The 22,424-nt window shown below is 39.4% G+C and overlaps 1 protein-coding gene across 3 annotated transcripts in view; it reads right to left on the minus strand.

Moving 5' to 3' along the window:
- The window catches only part of dnajc13 (DnaJ heat shock protein family (Hsp40) member C13), a 103,571-nt gene extending 97,222 nt beyond the window's left edge, over window positions 1-6,349 (minus strand). For 2 of the 3 annotated variants that reach the window (XR_506603.3, XM_003222196.4), the window contains exon 1: window positions 6,079-6,349. The gene's annotated coding sequence lies outside the window, so the exon portion shown is untranslated. The remainder of the gene's footprint in view (window positions 1-6,078) is intronic. The other variant, XM_008112773.3, reaches the window with a different exon arrangement.
- Between the last annotated feature and the right edge of the window lie 16,075 nt (window positions 6,350-22,424).

Here is a 22,424-nt window from a genome sequence, read left to right on the forward strand (position 1 = left end):
TCTTTACAGCGAAGATAAAATCATAGCATTCCTGCTTTTGTGAAACTTAATGCCACTGTTTCCAACATGACCTTTTTATTCAATTTCTTGAACAGAATAGAAAAAGAATTTACTGAATAACAGTGGAACAACTAAGAAATCTAAACCCTCTGAACAGTGGCTCAAGCAGAGATAAAAATTTATCACCACACTACATTAGCTCACTAACACAAATATGCCTGTGTTGCAACCAGCTGTGAACATCCACCGATAATAAGACAACCACAAGTCTATTTTCAATGATCATTTCCTCTCTGACTTCAATGTTTAAAACTGACTGGAATTCAGAGGGGTGTCATCAAGACTGCCAACATACAGTGTTCCCTCACTTATTGCGGGGGTTACGTAAAAATCCGCGAGGTAGGGACGCTTCTCCTTAGGAAGGAAGTAGAAAGAGAGGGGGAGGAAGGGAGGGAAGAAAGAGGCAGGGGGACATGGCACTGTCTCCTCCTCCCGCTGCCATTTGGGCTCCTTCTCTGCCCCACCGCCACACCCAACTGAGACCACTACCACTATAAATATTTTTTATGATTTATAATAGCAAAATAGTGAGGGAACACTGTACAGCCCTCTAAGACAGTGGTTCACAACCTGTGGGTCCCCAGATGTTTTGGCCTTCAACTCCCAGAAATCCTAACAGCTGGTAAACTGGCTGGGATTTCTGGGAGTTGTAGGCCAAAACACTGGGGACCCACAGGTTGAAAACCACTGCTCTAAGACATTATTTCCAATAATTCTTTGCCACTACCCATGCTAACTGAGAATTCTGGAGAGATTACAGGACATCTACCATAGCATATACACACTATTTGTAACTCACAAGGCTATTTGTTGTTCCTAGACTCAAGGAATCACTGGAAAGCTTTTTTCTTTCCATAAAAAGGGACATGTTTATATTAAGTTCTATTATAAGAGTTTAACACATTCTTCAAATTTTTATTTATTTGAAATAATATGACTTCAAAACAACATAGAACTAAATTAAAGCTTTAAGTGGGTGAAAGTTTCACTGATTCTACAGGCATTATTTACTTTGCCAGAAGCTTCAAGCAATATAGTTAAAGGTGATAAGGCTACATTTTTTTTTACATTTTTACTAATCTGAAGGTATGTAGCACTGTAGAGTCTCACTTATCCAACATAAACGGGCCGGCAGAAGTTGGATAAGCGAATATGTTGGATAATAAGGAGGGATTAAGGAAAAGCCCATTACACATCAAATTAGGTTATGATTTTACAAATTAAGCACCAAAACATCATGTTTCACAACAAATATGACAGAAAAAGTAGTTCAATATGCAGTAATGCTATGTAGTAATTAATGTATTTATGAATTTACCACCAAAATATCACGATATATTGAAAACATTGACTACAAAAATGCGTTGGATAATCCAGAACGTTGGATAAGCAAGTGTTGGATAAGTGAGACTCTACTGTATATTTAAAGGTCTTGCTTATATAAAGCAAGAAATAAAGAGAGAGGAAACCTAGCAGGTATAATCCAAAGTAATATTTAGGTAGTTTTCCCCTTATTCTATTCACGTCAAACTCAGATTTTACCAGCAAAACTTTGCGTAAAATCCTACTTCCATTCCTACCCAGGCCCTAATAGTTCTCGCATCTGAGTTGACTTGCTTTGGACAGTTCTGTTAGGTTCACCTACCTGTTTATCTGTTTTACAAACGGTTTTCTACAGAAGGCCAAAATATGAGTATTTTGAATATTTTAATTGAACACTGAATTTTTCTCCAGGCTTCATTTTATGCACATTGTGTTGTGCAATACTTTGAAAGTAGTCCATATTTGAGACAAAAATTGAAAGCATTATTGTTATTATCATCTACAAACTGAATATTTATTCATGACTAGGTCATAAAATACCTTGCAAAACATAATATTTTCCAATAACCTCACAAAGATTATAACCAAAAATGCACAAAAGATAAATGAATGAGAAAGAAAATTATGGAAGAGGAACCACAGAAATTGTATGCTGTTGAACAATGCCTAGTCTATAGATTTAGTGAGTTTGAAAATCAATCCAGAATCCTTCCAATTCATGAAATGTAGAGTATAGCTCGTAAAGTAAAACCATAACACTGAAACTAAAGTCATGGAGAAAAGTCTGTGAGATTAATTTTGAAACACTTCCTTCTAACAATAAAGGAGCAACCATTCAAGAATACAATAGAAAACACTTTTATCAAGCATGTCCCACCAAACTCAGTTTTTTAAATAGGCCTGAACTGTATATTGCAGTCAGAGATATAAAAACCTTCCAAAAACATGTTGAATACAGAAAAAATTAAGACATTGATACTACTCCTGTCACAGACTATGGTTAATGGTAAAAATGTTGATGCCATCCCCAAGCTACATTAAAACCACCTGCCCTTGAATCAACATGACAAAATTGTCAAGCCAGCCATTTATCTTCTATCTGATAACGTCATGATATAGCACAGACATGGTTGAAAAGAAGATGAGATTTATCTATATCCAGGGTCCAGAACTGAGTGTGCTTTGGACTATATATCTTATATGGGAACCTGCATACATTCCTAGATAACTAACTTGTAGCTCCTTCAGCTTGCATTCCTAAGCCATATTACTACCCTTGTCAGAAAGCTTTAGATCTCCAATTGTCACTTTAATTGTTTAGCAATCATTAAATTACAGATAATGTTATAAAGACTGGTAACAAAATACATTAGATGCTAATGTGTTAATTATTAAGTCATGATAAGTGGAGAAAGATTTACGCAGATCACTGGGAAAGTAAACATGCAAATTCAAATTATTCACAAGACCAAGACAACAGATTCCAGAATTGTCTGAGTCTGCCTCTGGCATGGAAGAGATCTTACTTATTAACATCTTAGGGTCAGTCCACACTGCCCTTTATCCCAGGACTTGATCCCAGATTATCTGTTTTAAACTAGAATATGAGTCCCAACTGTCAGATAACCTGGGATAAACAGATAATCTGCGATCAGATCCTGGGATATAGGGGCAGTGTGGAAGGGCCCTTGTTTAAAATCTATTGCATACATTGTTTTTTTCTATATTAGCCCTCTGTGAGAGAAGAGGTAGCTCCTAAGAAGATTCTCTTTACAAAGCCACAGCTTGCACAAATGTAAATATAGGTCCCTTTTACACTGCCTGAAATTCCAGGCTATCAAAGTAGAAAATTCACATTATCTGCTTTGAACAGGGTTATCTGAGCCATATATCCCAGTTCAAAGCAGATAATGTGGGATTTTATTCAGCTGTGTGGAAGGGACCACAGTGGGCCCTTGCTATCTGCTGGGATTTGGTTCCACGGCACACACAAATAGACACCCTGGATACCAAAACTCATTGATATTAAAGTCCCAAAGTATATTATGGTAAAATGAAACAGAGTCTCTCATACAAAATGGCAAAATCAAGGTTCTCATTTAGGATTTCTGTGTATGTGCATGAATATTTTCAAATCATTAAAAGTTGAATCTTTGGATGCAGAATTCCTAGATCAACCAAACTGTTTTGCAGAAAAAGAAAATTCTCTAGGCTGTGGTAAATTATATAAAATGATACCTCTTGTCATAAAGTTACAAACAATATAGCACCCAAACACGCACATTGGTCAAAAACTAACACCAACCCAGTCTTTAAAATATATTACTACTGGCCATCACAATTGTTAGACCTGTTTCTGGGTATATTTGACCTAATTTCAAAAATGGCAACAGTTTCCCCTATCAGCTCTAGTTTTGAGATACAGGACATATGCCATATACCAATTTTCATCTGCTTGTTCATAGAAAACTATGATAATTATATTAAAGGAAACTAGAGCTGATGAGGTTTATCCAATGCATCACCACAATCAGCACCACAAATAATCCCATGAACAGGCCTAAAAGCCAATATTGGTTCAGCTGTGTAATAGTTACAACTGCCTAGTCTTTCATTTCCAAATATAGTGGAATTTGCTTTAAAATGCCAAGATAGCTGAATTGTTTTGCGATGTCAATGGATGGATCTGTGTTATAAAATTAATGTACAGTAGTTTGATACCATTTTAACTGTCATGGCTCAATGCTTTGGGAGTTGTAGTTTGACAAGATGTTAAGCCTTTTCTGTTGAAGGGTGTTACAATCCCCATGATTCCATGTCATTGAGTGTAGAGTGTATTACACATAGTAAATAGGAATAAAATTCTCTAAAAGGTACTGCCCACACAGAAAGCAGCAGGAAAGAGTAAACCAACGTTTTCCAGAAAAAGTTCACAAACACTCAGAACTAGGGCCCATCCACACAACTATATAAAATCGACATTGAACTGGATTATATGGCAGTGTGGACTCAGGGCCCTTCCACACAGCCATGTAATACAGCATATCAAGGCAGAAAATCCCACAATATCTGCCTTGAACTGGATTAGCCGAGTCCACACTGCCATATATCCCAATTCAAAGCAGTTAAGGTGGGGTTTTTTCAGCTATGTAGAAGGGGCCTCAGATAACCAAATTCAAAACAGATATTGTGGATATCTGCCTTGATATTCTGGGTAATATGGCTGTGTGGAAGGGCCCTAAAATATAATATGAGCCTGTCCATTTCCCCCCATGTATAGAACAGACATGGGCAAACTTGGGCCCTCCAGGTGTTTTGGACTTCAACTCTCACAATTAGGAATTGTGGGAGCTGAAGTCCAAAACACTTGGAGGGCCCAAGTTTGCCCATGCCTGGTATAGAGACTTTGGGAATACTGTCTGGTTTGTAAAAAGGCCACCTTGAGTTCCTTGAGAAAGGCGGGATACAAGTACAGTAAATAAATGAAATAAGAAATGGATAGGCCTCTTCTACACTGCCATAAAAAATTCAGATGATCTGCTTTTAGTTGTAGACCAACCTATCTCCCGAAGGGACTCAGGGAGGTTTTCAACAAAATAAACACAATGGCAAACATTCAATGCCAAAACAACAAATGTTAAATCAAACCAATGCTTTGAACTGGATGATATGACAGTGTAGACCAGGGGTCCCCAAACTTTTTAAACGGGGGGGCCAGTTCACGATCCTTCGGACCATTGGAGGGCTGGACTACAGTTGGCCACCAAGCAATAATAATAATAATAATAATAATAATAATAAAAAAGAGGGTTGGAAGAGACCCTTTGGGCCATTGAGTCCAACCCCCTTCTGCCTTTGTGCACCAAAAGCACAAGCAAAGCACCCCTGACAGATGGCCTCCCCGCCTCAATGTTAAAAATAAAAATAATAATAGTAATAAGAACAACAACAGTAATAAAGAGGGTTGGAAAAGACCCCTTGGGCCATTTAGTCCAACCCCCTTCTGCCTTTGTGCACCAAAAGCACAAGCAAAGCACCCCTGACAGATAGCCTCCCAGCCTCAATGTTAATAATAGTAATAATAATAATAATAATAATAATAGAGAAGAGGAGAACCCTTGGGTCATTTAGCTCAACCCCCTTCTGCCTTTGTGCCATGGGGGCTGGTTAAATGGCTTCAATGGGCCACATCTGGCTCCCGGGCCTTAGTTTGGGGACCCCTGGTGTAGACTCATATAATCCAATTCAAAGCAGATAATGTGGTTTATCTGCTTTGATATTCTGGGTTATATGGCTGTGTGAAAGGGCACCTAGACAAGCTTGAGAGAGGCAACAAGCATCATTTTTGAAAGCCTGGAATATAACAGTCAACATGTTATATTATAGTGTATACTTCTGCCTGCCGCCGTGGCAGAGTACATTTCGGGAGGAACGAAGGTACAGAGCCACCCTCGACCTTATTTCCCCAATTTACTACTTCCACAAGGTGGGATGCAATTGATTGTTTTTTTTATTATTGTTGTTGTTGCTGCTGTAGTTGTTATTATTGGAGGCATTCAATCAATGAAGGAGGAAAGGACTCCCCAAGGAAGGATTATCCCCATCCCTTCATGCCTCCTCTTCCCTCCCTCAGGGTCGGCCGAACGAGAGCGTTTTCCCCTCAGCTTTTCCCTGAGGTAAATCCCAGCCATTTACCTGGACAGGGAGCAGCGCTGCCCAGAGCCTCCAAGCCTTCCAGGCCAAAGAAACCCGACAAGCCAGCCTCACCCAAGGCTGCTTGGCTTGCCGCCGTCCTCGCTTTGGCTCAGGGAAAGAAAGCTCCCCTCCCCGGCTGGTCTACACCCGCTGCGCCTGAAACTCGCCTGCTTCCCCTCAGAGCCAGGCTCTGGAGGCCGCCATCTTCGCTCGGGCAGGGAAGCCGCCCTCCCTCCCGTACGCAGGCGCAGTCGCCGCTTCCCAGCGTGTCACGCGACGCGTTCAGCTGATGCTCCCTTCCCTCCGTTGCCCGGAGTTCGGAACATGCGCAGAAGGAAGAGCCGGCAAGGCAAATTCCGGGCGGGGGGAGAGAGGGATGGGAGTACTGTGTTCTCCTGGAATGAGAGCAATGAGGAAAGGCTTCGTCTCGCCTTGGAAGCTAAGTTGGGTCGGCCCAGGGTAGTACTTTGAGGGGAGACCGACAAAGCATGCCAGGTGCTGCTAGCTACATTCCAGAATAACCACCTGTGATTATTCCTTGCCTTAGGGCCCTTCCACAGAATATCAGAATATCACGGCAATTAATCAACAATATCTGCTTTGAACTGGGTTATCTTGAGTCCACACTGCCATATAACCCAGTTCAAAGCAGATATTGTGGGATTTTATTCAACTGTGTGGAAGAGACCTGAGAAAACCCAGTGGAATTCATGGGGTCACCATTAGGTGACAAGTGATTTTGAAGGCATCTCTCTCACACACACTATAGGCTTTTGGAGACGACCAGTTTTAAATGGAGGTATTTTAGTAAGTCAATGGTTTTATTTATTATTTATTACTTATTTATTAGCGACATTTATATCCCGCCCTTCTCACCCCGAAGGGGACTCAGGGCGGCTTACAAGCCATATGTACATACAATATATTATATTATTCGTATAGCACAATATAAGCATTATATATTACTATATTGTACTATAACATAAATTGTAATATTATTAGTAATATTATATATAATATAAATATACCATTATAATAGTGTATTATTATTACATTGTATTACATTATAATATTATTAATATTACATGCATATACAATATATTACATTATTAGTATATCATAATATTATATACAGTATTGCTATATTGTTATTGTGACACAGGAAACATGGTGGAATGATGTCTTCCTGCCCACTTCTTCATTCTGGCTCAGAAATATTTTAATGCTTTCATTTCAGCCCCTGATGGCGCAGAGGGTTAAACCGCTGAGCTGCTGAACTTGCTGACCAAAAGGTCAGCAGTTCGAATCCAGGGAGTGGGGTGAGCTCCTAGTGTTAGCCCCAGCTTCTGCCAATTTAGCAATTTGAAAACATGCAAATGTGAGTAGATCAACAGGTACAGCCCCAGCAGGAAAGTAATGGCGCTCCATGCAGTCATGCCAGCCACATGACTTTGGAGGTGTCTATGGACAACGCTGGCTCTTTGGCTTAGAAATGGAGATGAGCACCAACCCCCAGAGTCGGGCACGACTAGAATTGAAAGGAAAACCTTGGATGCATGTCAATTTTGAATGAATTCACTTTAATTCTCTTGGTTCAATGCTATGGAATCATGAGGCTATAATGTACAAGGTATTGAGCCTTCTCTGCCAAAGACTGCTAATGCGTCATTAAACTACAAATCCCAGAATTTCGTTGGATTGAGCTGTGGCCCTTAAATGGGAGATAATGTCCCTTAAAGAGGAGCTTCAGTTAAAGAAGCTTCCCCTTTGGCTCAACACAAAGATTACCATATTATGCAAACCTAATGTGCACCTTAATTTTGGAGAGGTAATTAAGGCAATAAAGGTGAACATTAGAATCGAGGGTATGTAGGCCATATATACACATGCATGTAGGCCATATATACACATGGGAGGGATAGCTAACACTCCAGAAGACAGGAGCAGAATTCAAAACGATCTTGACAGACTAGAGAGATGGGCCGAAACTAACAAAATGAAGTTCAACAGGGACAAATGCAAGATACTTCACTTCGGCAGAAAAAATGGAAATCAAAGATACAGAATGGGGGACGCCTGGCTTGACAGCAGTGTGTGCGAAAAAGACCTTGGAGTCCTCGTGGACAACAAGTTAAATATGAGCCTACAATGTGATGCGGCAGCTAAAAAAGCCAACGGGATTCTGGCCTGCATCAATAGGGGAATAGCGTCTAGATCCAGGGAAGTCCTGCTCCCCCTCTATTCTGTCTTGGTCAGACCACACCTGGAATACTGTGTCCAATTCTGGGCACCGCAGTTGAAGGGAGATGTTGACAAGCTGGAAAGCGTCCAGAGGAGGGCGACTAAAATGATCAAAGGTCTGGAGAACAAGCCCTATAAGGAGCGGCTTAAAGAGCTGGGCATGTTTAGCCTGCAGAAGAGAAGGCTGAGAGGAGACATGATAGCCATGTACAAATACGTGAGGGGAAGTCATAGGCAGGAGGGAGCAAGCCTGTTTTCTGCTGCCCTGCAGACTAGGACACGGAACAATGGCTTCAAATTACAGGAAAGGAGATTCCACCTGAACATCAGGAAGAACTTCCTCACTCTGAGGGCTGTTCGGCAATGGAACTCTCTCCCCCGGACTGTGGTGGAGGCTCCTTCCTTGGAAGCTTTTAAGCAGAGGCTGGATGGCCATCTGTCGGGGGTGCTTTGAATGCGATTTCCTGCTTCTTAGCGGGGGGTTGGACTAGATGGCCCATGAGGTCTCTTCCAACTCTACTATTCTATGATTCTATGATTCTATGATTCATATATTGAGATTAATGATTTTTACCATGTTTATCAACAGGTGTAAGGTTAAGGCATCCTGTGATTATTCTGCATGTTTCGTTCAGTGCTATGTTCACCTTCTTCGCATGGGCAAACTTGTGCCAGACGGGACAGACATACTTAGCAGTTGAGAAAGACAAGGCCAGGGCTGATGTTCTTATTACTTGTGGGTCTGCACCCCATGCACTGCCAGTAAGTTTCCGCAGGATGTTGTTGCGGGCAGCTACTTTGTGCTTGGTGTTCATGCAGTGTTTCCTATATGTTAGTGTTCGATCATAAGGTGACTCCAAGATATTTAATATGGAAACAGTGTTAGAGCTCTTGGCCTTCCCAAGAAAATTTCAGTTTCCTGTTGGTTTCACGGTTACGTAGGTGAAAAGCACACACTTTTGTCTTGGCAGGGTGGTTATCTTTGTAGTAGCTGGAGAGATTTTTCAAGGCATTAGTGAATTGGTTTCCAACTGTTTCGAAGTCTTTTGCTTGTGTTGTTAGGCCAAGGTCATCAGCATATATAAAGCTCTTTGCAAATGATGGTTGTGGCTGATTGTTCGTGAAGATGTTAAACAAGGTCAGTGCAAGAACGCTGCCTTGGGGTAAACCATTCTTTTGCCACTATCTACTTTTCCTGCCCTGAAACTCCACATAGAAGTTGTGGTTTTCCAGGGGGGTCTGGATAGTTTTTGTAAAGTCAAAGTCCCAGGTAATATGGTAGACTTTACGCAGCATTTTCTATGTTGCACCGTGTCATATGCTGCCGTAAGGTCCACAAAAACTGTTCCAATAATAATAATAATAATAATAATAATAATTTTATTCTTATATCCTGCCCCATCTCCCCGAAGGGACTCGGGGCGGCTTACATGGGGCCAAGCCCAGTCAACAACAATAAAATAACACCATAAAACAAATTAAAAAACAATGAAAACCAGTCATAAAAATTCACATATAAGGACAAAAGAAAAAATCTAGATAAAATCAGGAGAAACCTGGCCAAAGTGCTAATGCAGCCTTTCTCCTATCCTTCCTCTATATGCTCAGTCAGATGAAGAATTTGACCTGTACGGTTTTTCCCTGGTCTGAAACCTGCTTGTTGTGCAATCAGCTTGGGTTCGATAACAGGTCCTAATCGATTTAATAGCATCCTCTCATATACTTTATATAGATGACATAAGAGAAAGATTGGTCGGTAACTCCTGGCATTGGAGGCATCTTTACCAGGTTTTAAAATGCTTTGAACTGAGTTATCTGAGTCCACACTGCCATATTTTCCAGTTCAAAGCAAATAATGTGGAATTTTATTTGTGTGGAAGGGGCCCAAGATGAGCTTAAGAAGTTTTTCCTGTTTGACTTAAGTCAGGAGGCTGCCATTCTCATGTAAGAGAAGGCTAAACAAATATAAATAAATTAGACTTCTGAATAGGTAGCCCAGCCCCTGGTTATTTGGGATTCTAACCTTTTGTCCTTTGGGTATTGCACCTTTGTCCTGACAACACTGGACACTTACATCCATCAAGGAATTATCTGCATATCGATGTCATCACCCCTTTCTGTTTTGCACCCTCCACTTGGGCATCTCTGCAATGGACTGAACTTTCTTCCTGCCACAGGGATCTTTTCCTGTCAATAAACCCCCAGCCAATCCGTGCATTGATCCTAGCCGGCATGGTTTCTCAGCCAATCAGTGGGAGGCACAGGAAGTCTGAATAGCTGTTAGAACTGCATAAAATGTCTTTTATTTTTTGATATATTTATGCTACATTTTGTACATTTTGTACATTTTGAGCATTTACTGGTACTTGCATCCCTTTTGGCCAAACTGAATAAGCCTCTGTAGCTTTGCCTTCAGTCTGGAGTGCTTGTTATCTGTTCTGGTTAATCTGGTTTAGCAGAAGCTCACCAGGCACGGACCTCTCTATTTGCGGTTCTAGCTGAAATCTCTACACTAAAAATTTCAATTTTCTCCCTCATTACATACATCAAACATTTCTTGTTGCTAATTTATACAGCCAAGAGGGCAATATAGTCTGCAAAAGCTGATGACAATTTTCTGACAAATTAACACATAGAGAGTTCCTTTGAAAAGGTTGCTCAGACACCTTCTAATAAATCTTATGTTGGGAGTATATCAGTGATAATTTGCTATTTATTTATTAAGTGGATTTATATCCTGTCTTTTCTCCAGTGAACTCAAAATAGCATACATGGCAGTCTTCCTCCATGCTATCCTTTTAAACATGATCCTATTCAGTAGATTAGACAGAAAGGCATGGTGACTGGACCATTATGAACTTTAACTTTTTTTTCAGCCCATCCCTGGTGACTAATCATGTAGGATGTTGAGAATAGAAGTTCATCAGCATTTAGAGATTCACAGGCTCCTCATCTCTGCTTTTACCTTTTGTTTCAAACAGGATATGTTTTATCTTTTTTTCCTTGTGTACATGTGGAGAATGCGTTATGATTATTCAGAAATTATGCTTCTTATAACTTCAAATAATACAGGTTAAGTATCCCTTAACCAAAATGTGCTTTGATTTTTTTTTAGTTTGAAATATCTGCATTTGCGTACATAATAATAATAATAATAGCTGCTGTAAGAAAATCGCACAGACAGACTACAAACAGAGGCACAACCATGTGGCCCAAATGATTCATTGGAACTTATGCCTCAAGTACCACCTCCCAGCAGTAAAGAACTGGTGGGATCACAAACCTGCAAAGGTTGTGGAAAATGAACACGCAAAGATACTGTGGGACTTCCGAATCCAGACTGACAAAGTTCTGGAACACAACACACCCGATATCACAGTTGTGGAAAAGAAAAAGGTTTGGATCATTGATGTTGCCATCCCAGGTGACAGTTGCATTGACGAAAAACAACAGGAAAAACTCAGCCGCTATCAGGACCTCAAGATTGAACTGCAAAGACTCTGGCAGAAACCAGTGCAGGTGGTCCCGGTGGTGGTGGGCACACTGGGTGCCGTGCCAAAAGATCTCAGCTGGCATTTGGAAACAATAGACATTGACAAAATTACGATCTGCCAACTGCAAAAGGCCACCCTGCTGGGATCTGCACGTATCATCCGAAAATACATCGCACAGTCCTAGACACTTGGGAAGTGTTCGACTTGTGATTTTGTGATACGAAATCCAGCATATCTATTTTGTTTGCTGTGTCATAATAAAATAATAATAATAATAATAATAATAATAATAATAATAATAATAATAATCTCTTGGAGTGCAGCCTATTTCTAAATGTAAAATTCATTTATGTTTCATATACACCTTATGAAAATAGCCGGAAGGTCATTTTATACAATATTTTTAATAATTTTATGCACAAAACAAAAATTGTATCTATTGAGGGCTCGGCAAACATGTCAATATCTAGTCACCCATGTGGACAATTCCAGATTTTGGAGTATTTACGATTTCTGGAAAAGGCTTGTTCAGCCTATATTTGTTCTGCATTTCTATCATAAGACATTTTGCATTTTAAAACACTCTTTTAAAATATTTGTGCCCTTCCTCTTTTGTATATAATTTATCAGTCTTTCAAAACACACATAAAGCAATGCTCTGTGCCAGTGCTTATGGAACTGCATTTGCATGAAAGCACAGAAGTCATTCTTAAAAGTCAGCAGCTTGTTATACTCTGAAAACAATTTAGGTTGGAATAATCGCTTTAGGTTTCCCCCATTTATGTGTATGATTACCATAGAACCGGCTTATAGCTTGAAATATAAGCATCATTCTGTTTTTTAATCAACTTTAAAAGGAAAAGTGGTTTCCGATGCTAACTTAATCTCATTTATCCCTACTCTGTTGCTAAACTCTTTATTTGATCAATTAACTGTACATAAGTGCACACAGAATATACCTCTTCTATGTTCCTTCTTCCCATGATCTCATTTGGAGATGGGATCCTTAAAAGTGCCTTCTATTTGTCTGCAATAAGAAAGACAATTAATGCATTCTAAATTGAATGCTAGAGATACAGTTAATATCTTGCTTGCTCTTGGGCAGCATTATCTTCTACAGTCACATCTATATATATAAAAGAGTGATGGCATCACGGCAATTCACAAAACAACAAAAGTACAGGGCCCCCAACCTCAAAATTTGACAACACAACCCATCATCCACGCCTCAAGGTTGATACAACAAAAAGAAAAGAAAAATAAAGTCCTAATTAGAGGGAGAGCAATAATTTTTTTTATCCAATTGCTGCCAGTTTAGAGGGCTAATCTCTGCCCACTTGGTTGCCTAGCAACCAAGGGACAGCCAGGTTTCAGTTAGGGGACAGGCAGATTTAGGCCTCACTTAGACTTCTTCCACAGATTATCTAATTTGCACTGGATTATATGGCAGTGTAGACTCAAGGCCCTTCAACACAGCTATATAACCCATTTATAATCTTATATTATCTGCTTTGCACTGGATTATCTTGACTCCACACTGCCATATAATCCACTTCAGTGTGCATTTTATACAGCTGTGAAGAAGGGGCCTCATATAATCCAGTTCTAAGCAGATAATTTAAGATTATCAATATACAGTAGAGTCTCACTTATCCAACGTAAACAGGCCGGCAGGATAAGTGAATATGTTGGATAATAAGAAGGGATTCAGGAAAAGCAAATTAAACATCAAATTAGGTAATCGTTATACAAATTAAGCACCAAAACATCATATTATACAACAAATTTGACAGAAAAGGTAGTTCCATGCGCAGTAATGCTATGTAGTATTTACAGTAGAGTCTCACTTATCCAACACTCGCTTATCCAACGTTCTGGATTATCCAACGCATTTTTGTAGTCAATGCTTTCAATATATTGTGATATTTTGGTGCTAAATTCATAAATACAGTAATTACTATATAGCATTACTGTGTACTGAACTACTTTTTCTGACAAATTTGTTGTCTAACATGATGTTTTGGTGCTTAATTTGTAAAATCATAACTTAATTTGATGTTTAATAGGGTTATCCTTAATTCCTCATTATCCAACATATTCGCTTATCCAACGTTCTGCCGGCCCGTTTATGTTGGATAAGTTGAGACTCTACTGTACTGTATTTACAAATTTACCACTAAAATATCACAATGAATTTAAAACACTGACTACAAAAACATTGATTATGAAAAGGCAGACTGCGTTGGATAATCCAGAACATTGTATAAGCGAATGTTGGATAAGTGAGATTCTTCTTTAATATGAAATAATTACTGGGATAGAATAATGCAGAACAATATAATCTCTAAAACCAGGACAGTAAATAAACAGGGGAATTCCACGCAGGAAACAATCGGGGCCAGCTAACACCTCCCAACAAAGTATTCCCATCATCAAAGTCTGGCAAATCCTGTTTTCTCAGGGCCACAGACAGTAGAAGCACAAAAAATATCACAAACAACACCACTCTGAAAACAAGGGAATTCCAGACAGGAAACAATCAGGGCCAGCTAACACCTCCCAACAAAGTATTCCCATCATCAAAGTCTGGAAAATCCTCTGTTTTCTCAGGGCCATAGACAGTAGAAGCACATACAATATCGCAAACAACACCACTCTGAAAACAAGGGAATTCCAGACAGGAAACAATCAGGGCCAGCTAACACCTCCCAACAAAAAATTCACTCAGGGAGGAAACAGCCAGGCTTTAAAGCTGCAAGGCTATTACATCCTAATCATGTTTCCTAATTGCAGCATTCATACTTGCCTCCAACAAACAAAACAAAAAAAACAATCAGAAATATTGTATATTCACAACCTTTAGGAAATAATATCCCCTGATGGTGCAGCGTGTTAAAGCGCTGAGCTGCTGAACTTCTGGACCGAAAGGCCACAGGTTTGAATTGGGGGAGTGGAGAGAGCCCCCACTGTTAGCCCCAACTTCTGCCAACCCAGAAGTTTGAAAACATGCAAATGTGAGTGCATCAATAGGTACTGCTCCGGCGGGAAGGTAACGCCGCTCCATGTAGTCATTCCACATGACCTTGGAGGAGTCTACGGACAACGCCGGCTCTTCGGCTTAGAAATGGAGATGAGCACCAACCTCCAGAGTAATTGGACACGACTGGACTTAATGTCTGGGGAAAACCTTTACCCTTGACCTTAACTACCACCAATTCGTCAATACTTTATTTCCCATACCACCATACTTCGCCACAGCAACGCGTGGCCGGGCACAGCTAGTCTTCCTATAGATGCATTTAAAATTCATTGGCCAACCCAATTGTGTTCTGAATAATATAGAAAGAACAGTCAGCCAGTGCAGGAACATTGATCTTTGCTTATTTTATGAGTGTCTTTTTTCTGGACTGCTTGTCATGAAAGAGGGGGTGATTCATTTATAGTTTCCAGAAATTATGTTACAATTCAGAATAAGGGAAGTATCCTTGAATGAGGCTGAGCAGTGATTCATTCACTGCCAAAAGGAAAATATCTCCTATTTTTTTTTGGGGGGGGGGGGGAACGAGCAAGAAGATATTTTGTACTATACTTAGCAAGGGATATGCTATTAGGTCTTACCTTGTTAGCTCATTTGCCAACTGTTTGTGTACCATCCTGTGAGTTCACTTTGTACTATTGGTAAAGAAGGCTGTTGTTTGAGAAGCTCTTGTGCCCAGTAAATCAGGCAGTGCTGTAGCAGTATTGCCTTATTATTGTATTACAGTTTGCAGTGCTGTAGGCAATGTGTTAAAATCTACTTTTGGAAGCTGAAGAAAATCACGTCTCAAGTACAGACATGCACATTCTGTCCTCTACCAAAAAGGATGCAAAGGGCTTCTTGCTGGTTGTCTTGAACATTTATATTCCACCAGAATATGTTAAGCTCCCAGATTTGTAGGAAAAATATTGTAGCTTGCTAATAACACATAGACTTCCCATGTAGAAAACTCTGTGTTCAATACAGAAGAGTCTCACTTATCCAACACTCGTTTATCCAACGTTCTGGGTTATCCAACACATTTTTGTAGTCAATGTTTTCAATATATCGTGATATTTTGGTGCTAAATTCACAAATACAATAATTACTCCATAGCATTACTGCATATTGAACTACTTTTTCTGCCAAATTTGTTGTCTAACATGATGTTTTGGTGCTTCATTTGTAAAATCATAACCTAATTTGATGTTTAATAGGCTTTTCCTTAATGCCTCCTTATTATCCAGCATATTCGCTTATCCAACATTCTGTCGGCCCGTTTATGTTGGATAAGTGAGACTCTACTGTATAAGGGTGAAATTGGACATCATTTTGAACGAAACACTTGCTATACCTGGAATCTTTGTTCAACTAAATCATATTGTGTGTGTGTGTGTGTGTGAAGACTGCCTCATAGTTGGGGAGGAGTGATTTCTTTTGTAATGTCGTTGCAGAGCCATCTTTATTAGGTCTGATGTCAAGGAAGGAAAATGACATGCACTGTAGACCTGAGACAAGGCCTTTTTGGTGACTGCTCCTTATGGTGGCCTTCCTTGCTATCCTTCCAGTGACAAATAAAGACTTAAAAATACAACAAACAATTACAATGGAAGGCTTTTATATAAAATGCTTTTCAATGTTAACCCTTGAAAGTTGTAGTCTACAATTAGCCCTCCTTATCCTCAGTTAGTTTTAACTATCCCTCCTTATCCATATAGTTTTAACTATCTGAGGTTTGAAAATAGTTTCATCCTCCCCCAGTAGACAACAGTGGGCTACAGCAGATAAATTACCTGATGTAATGTAAGCAGAGCTTAGAAAAATTACGTAAGGAGAAGGCATTTTTTTCACACTTTTTAAAATATAGTTTACAAAAGCTTCAGAAAAGTCTACTACAAACACATGAAAGAACCTTCAGAAGCTACCTGAAGAAGGGATTTTGATCCAGAAACAAGGATTACAAAATACCCGGGAATCCTTGTTGTTCTACATTGCTTTGTTCTACATTCCTTTATGTTTTACATTCCTTTTGCGTATCTCCAAAACATTAACTTACATGGGAGAATGATGAATTTATCTAAAGTGTGAACCACAATATACAGTTGTTTATTCCTTTGACTATGCATTTCTAAGACTTTTATCTACGTGGGACAATACTGGACTTCAAAGTGTTGTACTCAGTTACTGAACATACTTATCTGTTATTGAAAAAACATACAAACATGAATATAATGTTTGATGTAATGCTGTAAACAGTTTGCATTTGTGCATTACTCATGCGCCTGTAAGGATTATAATTTGTCTGTTACCATTGTTCTATTCTGTATATTAGTTAGTAATAGGACAACTGTATCTTTACACGTATTATAGATTTCTGTGTACTTTAGTGTAATGTCTTCTTAAAAGACATTGTTTCCTTTTACAAATCCCATCAGACATTTTATTTTAGCCAGCCTTCACCCAATCTGTCCCGCGTTCTCATGAGCGAGTGCAGTTCCCACATTCGTTTTTTAAATCAGGCAACACTTTACTGCGTTTTAACAAATGTTTTATACTGTTTATTGTCTTATCTGTTTACTCTTTTTACTCTGCTTTCTCTTTATACTGACTAGTCATTTATTTTGCATTTATCGTTGATTGTATTTATTTATGCTGTAAGCTGCCCCGAGTCCTTTCGGGGAGATGGGGTGGGATATAGATAAAGATTATCATTATCATTGTTATTAATAATATTGAAAGCCAAGATTACTATCGACCTCATCCCATTGGGGGGGGGGGGGGGAATTTGCCTTGATGTGTTTTTCCCATACGTTCCTGCCCTGCATTAGACCAGCATTACTACAAACCACTTTGTCATGATCCCTTCCTCCCATGCCTTCCTTCCCTCAATTAGATCAGTGTTATTATAAACCACTTTGCCATGATTCCCTCCTTCCAGGCTTTCCTTCTCTCTATTAGGACCTCATAGCAACTTGTACATTAGGACCTATTCAACTTGTACGCAGAACACATAATGCGACATGGGGAGCTTGAGGAATCCAAGGCCGGAGTTAAAATTGCTGGAAGAAACATTAACAACCTTAGGTATGCAGATGATACCACTCTGATGGCCGAAAGCGAGGAGGAGCTGGGGAACCTTATCACCAAGGTGAAAGAAGAAAGTGCAAAAGCTGGGTTGCAGTTAAACGTCAAGAAAACCAAGATCATGGCAACTACACCTATTGATAACTGGCAAATAGAAGGAGAAAACGTGGAGGCAGTGACAGACTTTATATTTCTAGGCGCGAAGATCACTGCAGATGCAGATTGCAGCCAGGAAATCAGAAGACGTTTACTTCTTGGGAGGAGAGCAATGGCCAACCTTGACAAAATAGTCAAGAGCAGAGACATCACACTGGCAACGAAGGTCCGCATAGTCAAAGCAATGGTATTCCTCATAGTAACCTATGGATGAGAGAGCTGGACCATAAGGAAGGCTGAGCGACTGCAAGAAGATCCAACCAGTCCATCCTCCAGGAAATAATGTCCGGCTGCTCACTGGAGGGAAGGATATTAGAGGCAAAGTTGAAGTATTTTGGCCACATCATGAGGAGACAGGAAAGCTTGGAAAAGATCACGATGTTGGGGAAAATTGAAGGAAAAAGGAAGAGAGGCTGACCAAGAGCAAGATGGATGGACAGTATCCTTGAAGTGACTGGCTTGACCTTGAAGGAACTGGGGGTGGTGACGGCCGACAGGGAGCTCTGGCGTGGACTGGTCCATGAGGTCACGAAGAGTTGGAGACGACTAAACGACTGAGCAGCAGCAGTAAAGGTCCATGGATTTGCCATGCATCGTGGCGAATCCATGGGGTCCGGGGGGGGGGGGGGCTGGAGAATCTGTCTATGCCTAATTTACCTGAAACCTTCACATGGGGGGAGCTTCATTGCCCAGTTTCCCCCTATTGTCTTGAAGGCAACATGGGATCACCACTTCCTCTCCTCTTTCCCAACGGAGCCCATCTGGAAGTAAGTGTGCATCGTGTAATGGGCTCCGTTGGAAAGGGGAGAGCAAGGGGTGTATGATAGGGAAAGGAGCCCATCTAATGAGGTAGTTAGACCAGTTATTAAAAAGCTAGGAAGAGCACAATTTCAAAATCCTAGACTATTATTAAGGAAAAAATGCAGTGAATGCAAGTGGGGAGGAACGCCCATTACTCCACATCACTGAAATGATTCAACATGGGCAAATCTGACAGATCCCATCACTTCCTCTTGTTTACAGGCACATCAGGAGCTCATAAGATGGTTTCTCCTTATCTCCTGCCTCCCCTTTCTCTACACTTCTACTACATTTTAGAGATGAAGTGCAATAGATGACAACTGGAAGTAGTTTTACGTTGTGTGAAGGGCTCCATGGTACTTAATCCCTGAAATGTCTTAGAAGTGTGTGGAAACGGGGAAGGTCTTGCATCCTAGATGTTGTAGTCCAAAAAGTAACTGCTTTAGGTTTTGAGTATGACTAATAAGTACAAGACAGCTTTCTCTGTTGTGTCTCAAGTTTGAACCCAATGCAGAAATAACAGCCACCAATAGGAAGATGGTCAGCTTTCAAGGAGAAAAATATAGAGATGTGAAGCCTTGTGAATACAAAAAAGAGCAGTTCTGTTGTGTGCAATAATACAGAGGCAAACAAAGGAGAGAGAAACAACCTATACAAAGGTGATGGGGTGGTTTATCAGACCCTGGAAGGTTGCCATTAGGAGTAAGGACTACTGTATATGCCTATGTTGGATAACTTATACTTCTGTCCCGAGAAGACTTTTATTGTGAAACCCTAGTCTGTGCAGATTGACAGATGTCACACAGTGTTGTTTCTGTTTCCTGAATGGTGTGCAATACATTCATCATTTTGTAATACATTTCTGTCCCAGGAAGGAAGTAAGAATTACATTCTGGTGAAAAAGGAGAGTGTTCTGATATGAGACAGGGTGGAAGCCACGCAGTTCTTCAAATGCAACCAGACTGCAACTCCCAGTATCCCTCACCATCAACTATGCTGACTAGGGCTAATGAGATATCTAGATGTCCAGATGATTCTCCCAACATAACAACATGTAAGCAAATACAATTGATGACAGACTTCAATTTGAACACAGGGATTTTCCTCCCTCCTGTACATCCTGAAAGCCATGAGTGAGGTGAGGCTTTAAGCTGGTATTGAACATTTTTTTTCTTGACCTCACCCTTCTATTTCTGCAGTCATTGCTAACTGTTGCTGTAGATTTCCTTCTTTTCAAAACAACTATACAAAGCTATGAATACAGGATGTGACAGAGGCTCTGAATGCTGACTCAGCAGACAGATACCAGATTCTTCTGAACAGGAAGCATACAATAGGAAAGCACAGGCTCTGCTGATTAGATGCAAAACAAATTGAAACCAGAGGTTGCCAAAAGTTCCAAGTTCAAGTGAAATGGTCACGTGTGTGATTGTTTCCTCTGATATTCTAGCAACCAATGCACCAGAAGTCATAGCTGTTAGCTTACTGCTTGTGCCAGCTGCACAACTTGCAGAAGCTGGCACACTTTTCACCATAAGTCATAGGCAGTTTACAGATGAGACAAAGCTTATTCAAATACCGTATATACTCGAAGATAAGCCGAGTTATTCAGCCCTTATTTATGAGCTGAAAAAGCCTCCCCCGGCTTATAATCAGTCAAGGCCAGCAACAGAGCCTGCAGGCTATTGCTTGCAATATGTGATCTATTTCTCTCTTCTTCCTTATCAGTGTGTTTAATTTTGCAAAGTCTCCCTCGCTCTTAATCAAGGGAATGTTTTGAAAAGAGAAAGACACCCTTGCAAGTCAGGAAGAAGATATATATATATATATATATATATATATATATATATATATATATATAAAAATTAATCTTATGAAAGCATTTTCCCCTGAAATATTTGTTAAACTCTCCTACAAATATATAGGCATTAACCCCTTGCAAGCTTTTGCAATCTCTATGTACCTTTATATGTGTATCTATCTATATGCATTTATTTTATATATGAATTTCCCCTCATATGTTTGCAGGTCTTTGCAAATACTTTATACATATACATCCATGTACCTGTGTATCTGTAGCTATAAATATACATTATTTTTATATATGAATTTACCCTCATATGTTTGCAAGTCTCTGCAAATATCTATATAAAGAGAGATGTCTGGATAGATATGAATATATTCTTACCTACCTATATGTAGGGCTTGGAAATATTACAGGGGGGAAATGAACACACAAATATATATAGACATGTTTAGATAGATATGAATATATATATATGGCTTACAAATATTGTAGGGGAAATGCGCGCGCGCACACAGAGGGGATTTGCAAATGTTTCAGGGGAAAATGCATATGTGAAATTAGTATCTATAATTATAGATCTATTTCTAGCTCTGCATTGTTTATATAAGCATTGAATGTTTGCCTGTTACTATGTTGGAAGCCGGCTTGAGTCCCCATGGGGAGACAGGGTGGGATCCAAATGAAGTTTTTATTATTATTATTATTATTATTATTATTATTATTATTATTATTATTAGGTTATTGTTGATATCATATTGTTTTTGTTGCTACTGCATTTCCCACCCTTGGTTTATACTTGAGTCAATAAGTTATCCCAGTTTTTTTGTGGTAAAATTAGGTCCCTCTGCTTATATTTGGGTCGGCTTATATTCAAGTATATATGGTAGTTGTAAACGCCTTCAAGTGCTATTTTTATGTATGTTAATGGAATTCTTTCCTCCCACTTCCCTGGGTTTTTAAAAGAAACAATTTTCTATTTTCTGTTACACACCCCTGTAATAAAATAAATGTAAACAGCCTGAAACAATATAAAACACTTATGATTACTTGAATCTTTTATTCAATAAGTAATGTAATAATGTAATGTTTAATTGTTAATTAAACTAATTACAATGGCGCACCTAAACCTTGCCTATGCTTCTCCGTCAGGCTGAGACTAGCAAACTCACAAGCCTTGGCCTGGAGGAGGAGCAGCAGTTCTCCAACTGATATTATTTTGGGAGAGCTTTGAGTCCCATTCCACAGTTTACTAAGAATGGATGAATGGCGAGGATGATGCCATCTGGAATTATTTTGCCACTTTATAAAAAGTTGATGTATGCAAAGTAGACCTTCTAAATGCAATGTGGAAGGATTCCAATAAAATGAAATGAAATAGGTTTTAAAGAGTAGAGTGACCTCTAGTGATTACATTGTTTTTCTGCAACAGCCTTTAATGTAAGATACTTTTGAACACATACAGTAGAGTCTCACTTATCCAACGTAAACGGGCCCGGCAGAATGTTGGATAAGCGAATATGTTGGATAATGAGAGAAATACCGGAAATAAATAAATAAATAAATAAATAAAGGAAAAGCCTATTAAACATCAAATTAGGTTATGATTTTACAAATTAAACACCAAAACATCATGTTAGACAACAAATTTGACAGAAAAAGTAGTTCAATATGCAGTATTTACTGTATTTACGAATTTAGCACCAAAATATCATGATGTATTGAAAACATTGACTACAAAAATGTGTTG

Source organism: Anolis carolinensis, chromosome 6 (genome assembly GCF_035594765.1).
Source record: "Anolis carolinensis isolate JA03-04 chromosome 6, rAnoCar3.1.pri, whole genome shotgun sequence".
NCBI classification, from domain to species: domain Eukaryota; kingdom Metazoa; phylum Chordata; class Lepidosauria; order Squamata; family Dactyloidae; genus Anolis; species Anolis carolinensis.